Source organism: Octodon degus, unplaced genomic scaffold, assembly GCF_000260255.1.
Source record: "Octodon degus isolate 3935 unplaced genomic scaffold, OctDeg1.0 scaffold00163, whole genome shotgun sequence".
NCBI classification, from domain to species: Eukaryota; Metazoa; Chordata; class Mammalia; order Rodentia; family Octodontidae; genus Octodon; species Octodon degus.
In genome coordinates this window covers 866,724-871,104 of record NW_004524739.1, presented here as the reverse complement: position 1 = coordinate 871,104, position 4,381 = coordinate 866,724, and positions in this window count along the sequence as shown.

Genomic DNA, 4,381 nt, shown 5'->3' with positions numbered 1-4,381 from the left:
ATCTATCTATCTATCTATCTATCTATCTATCTATCTATCTATCATCTCCAGAAAATTCTATCTGACAAAAGAAGGGTATGGAAGGCAAAGTTGAAACTGATGGGCCAGGGAGATGGCTCAGTAGAATAAGTGCTTCCCTGGCAAGTGCAAAGGCCTGAGTTCAATCCCTGGTTCCACAAAAAGTAAACAAACAAACAAACAAACAGATAACACCTCAATAGCATTTACTGTGTGGTATGCAGTCTCTGCTGTAATCACCACACAGAACCATTCTATTCTTTCTTCCTTATCTGCAAGACCCTCAGGGATGCCTGGCATGGTGGTAACACCCAGCACTTAGAAGGCTGAGGCAGGAGGATCACTGTGAGTTCAAGGTCAGCCTGGACTACATACTGAGACTCTGCCTGGGAGAAAAAAAAAATCTTCAGAGATGCCTGAGACCTGAAATAGTACTGACCCTAGTTATAATAGTGAAAGTTATATATCTGTGATCTCTCTCAAAATACCTCACTGTGAGAGAAAGAAGGGTGTAGGTCAGGGGTAGAACACTTGCCTAGCATGCACAAGGCCCTGGGTTCAATGCCTAGTACTTTTTAAAAAATCATATTACACTGTAGATCTTAGCAACTTCAGTGTGTGACTTGTTTTCTTCTCCTTCTCCTTCTCCTTCTCCTTCTCCTTCTCCTTCTCCTTCTCCTTCTCTTTCTTCTTCTTTTCAGTTTATTTAGTATAGGGTCTCATTGTGTAGATGGACTCAGTAGTGATCCTCCTGTTTTCAGCCTCCCAAGCCCTGGATTACAGGCACTCGCCACCATGCCCAATCTCAATCGCCATCTCAGCATGCCCCAGGGGCAGGGCCAGCACAGCATGCCAGGGATCAAACCCTGGTCTCTGCTCTCTGCCTAAGCAGGAACTTTAGTCTGCTGAGCTATCTGGCCAGCCCTTGTTTTCTTCTTCAGTCATGAATTTTCACATTTTCACTTAACGGAAGCACTTAAGAACCAGGTGGCTGGGGCTGGAGAGATGGCTCAGTGGTCTAAAGCACCTACTTGAAACAAGCTTAGCAAAGCACAGGGACCGCGGTTCGATCCCCCAGCACCACATGCCAGTCAGCCCCGCCCCCTGGTGGGCTGAGCTGGCCACACACACACACAATAAATAAATGTAATAAATAAAAATAAATAAATAAATAATTAAAAAAAAAAAGAACCAGGTGGCACAAACCTGTAATCCCAGCACTCAGGAGGCCGAAGCACAGGGATCACCGCAAGTTCAAGACCAGCTTGAATTACATGGTGAGACCCTGTCACAAAATAATAATAAGTGTTTATGGCTCATCTTTGGCATGTCCAAATTGTTAACACGACTACCTGTGCTCTTTGGGGATACTATTAAGTAAAATAAGGGTTATTTGATGACAGGTCCTTTGATACTAGGACAATGGACAACCAAGATGGCTATCAAGTGGCTAATAGGCAGGCAATGGACCCAGCAGAGATATACAGGACAAAGGAATGACTGTGTCTCACCTTGATACCCTGCTACTCAGAATAGCACCCAATTTAAAACTTATGTAGCTCTTTCCCATCTTGCAAGATGTCTGAGAAGCCAGACATTAAAGAGAAGAAATCCGAAGCCAGGACTGCTGCCAGTGGCACTGGTACAAAAGGTAAGGTGAAGACAAAAAAGTCCAAAAAGCAGGCCAGCAAGATAGCTCAGAAGACTAAGCGCGTGCTTTGGCAAGCACAGGGATCAGGGTTTGATCCCTGGTCCCTACGAAGAACACACCAGAAATTTGTCATTGTCACCTCTTCAAAAACTGATACCAGCAAAGTGAAAAATCTCCAAACACCTCACTGATGTTTACTTCAAGAAAAAGAAGCTGCGGAAGCCCAGACACCAGGAGGGTGAGATCTTCGACACGGAGAAAGAGGGACACCAGATTTCAGAGCAGTGCAAGGTGGATCAGAAAACAGTAGACTCACAGACGTTAGCAAAAATCAAAGTTGTTCCTCAGCTCCAGGGCTACCTATGATCCGTTTTTGCCCCGACAAATGGGATTTACCCTCATAAATTAGTGTTCTAAATTTCTTTTTTTTTTTTTTTTAAATTTATTTATTTTGTGTGTGGCCAGCTCAGCCCACCAGGGGGATTGAACCGAGGTCCCTGTGCCCCGCTTAGCTTAGCTTGTTCTAAGTAGGTGCTTTAGACCTCTGAGCCATCTCACCAGCCCCTAGTGTTCTAAATTTCTAAGAACCTAATTAAATAACTGACACTTTTAAAAAATAAAACTTACGTAGTTTTATTTATTTATTTATTTATTTTAAATTTTAGGGAAGGGACCACAGGGTGTTCAGGGTCTCACTACTAGATGGGACTCATAGTGATCCTCCTGTTTAGAGCCTCCCAGAGCTGGGATTACAAGCGTGGGCAACCACACCCAGTCTCTGTTGCCATCTCAGCGAGCCGGGGGCGGGGCCGGCACGGTAGGCCAGGGGATCAAACCCCCAGCCCCTGCGCCTGCCTGCAGGAGCTTTAATCCGCTGAGCTATTTGGCCAGCCCTTGTAATATTTATTTCTGAAATGTTCTGTTTAATGTTTTCTGGCTGTGACTGACAGGTAAGCAAAACTGCAAGCGAGGAGAGCCCACCGAGCTCCCCTACTTTCTAGATCTCTGAAGCACAGCAAAGTTCAATGACTTAGCCAAACTCACAAGCCAGGGAGTGGTAGAAGAGTTTCAGGCTCTTGGGTTCAGAGTCACCCTCTAGCTAGGTGTGGTGGCACGCACCTGTGATCCCAGCACCGGGAGGCTGAGGCAGAATCGTGGCAAATGCGAGTCCAGCCTGGGCTACAAAGTGAATTTAAGGCCAGTCTGAAACCCTGTCTCAAAAAGACAAAACAAACAAAAAGCATCCAATCTATCTTTGATGATAAATGCTGAGGTTCAAGAATTATGTGCACAATGAAGCTGCCCACGGACTCCAGCCAGGTCCTGCGATCCGAGGTGCTGGCCTTTCCGCTGCTGCGTGCTGCCCCCTGGTGCCCCACAGGGAAGGACACCAGGGGCGAGCGACAGAAGCTAGAGGCTAGAGGAAGGCAGGCCTGCGAGGGGCAGCTCCGCATGGCACGGCCACTGACTCCCGTTCCTTCCTGGCCCCGGACCGCAGCTTCTAAAGGGAAGCTGCGATGTCATCCCTAGGCGAGCTCTGAGCGTCCTGGCTACCTCTCAAGTCCTCCCGACGTTTAACACTGTTTGCAGTCTTACCCCGCTGCAGTCTTTCCCGGCAGCTCCCTGTCCACACATTAGCACATCACAGAAAACCTGGAGTCATTTTTGATACACAGCCTGTCATCAGTCCAGGAGGCTGAACTGAGAAAGGCAACTAGAAAAGTAAGACTGTAGAGGTGGGGGAGATAGCTCAGGGTCCTGAGTTCAATTCCTGGTACCGGAAAAAAAAAAAAAAAAAAAAGTAAGACTGTAATAGACCAGAGCAACAACGGTGAAAGCAGAGCTCAAGCTCAGACCATGGCCCCAGGTCAAGGCCAACAGGCAAACTGAGCCCAGGCAGCCTGGATTACCAGGGCAGGCTCAGGCCAGGTATGCAGCTCCACAGTGGGGTACCCACCAATACAAAAAAGAAAGAAAGTCAGGGTCCTAATCTGTTTCACAAGAGGCCCAAACACAGTTTGAAAGGCTTGGAGAAAGAATTGTGTAACGAGCCAGGGGCTTGGCTTCTTACCCAGCTCTGCTGCCCTTTCACAGTATGGCCTTGGGCAAATGGCCCAATCTTGAAGTATCTCAGCTTCCCTATCTGTAAAATGAATACGATAGCCCCTCCATAGGGGTATGGTAGTGAGCGCACAGAAACGTGAGTCTGGCTTTGGTGCGACAGGCTAATCCTGCCATTCAGGAGGCTGAGGCAGGAGGATTGCCACACGTCTGAGTCTCTTAAAATAAAAAAAAAAAAAAAATTAAAAGGGTTGGATATGTAAGAATGTAACTTATCACTCCCTGAGTTCAATTTCTGATACCACAAAGAAGTAAGTCATAATTTTTCTTTTTTCTTTCTTTTTTTTTTTTTTGACAAGTAAAAATTGCTAATATGGCAAAATACCTACGTATAACTAAATATGCAATTTACAAGCTGGGCATGGTGGCACGCATGTGTGGTCCCAGCTTCCAGGAGGCTGAGGCAGGAGAATTGCTACAAGTCTGAGATCAGCCTGGGCTTCAAAACCAGCATAGCAAGATCCTGTCTTTAAAAAATAATAATAATAGGGCTGGAGAGATGGCTCAGTGGTCTAAAGCACCTTCTTGAAACAAGCTTGGCAAAGCACAGGGACCGCGGTTCGATCCCCAGCACCACATGCCAGCCAGACC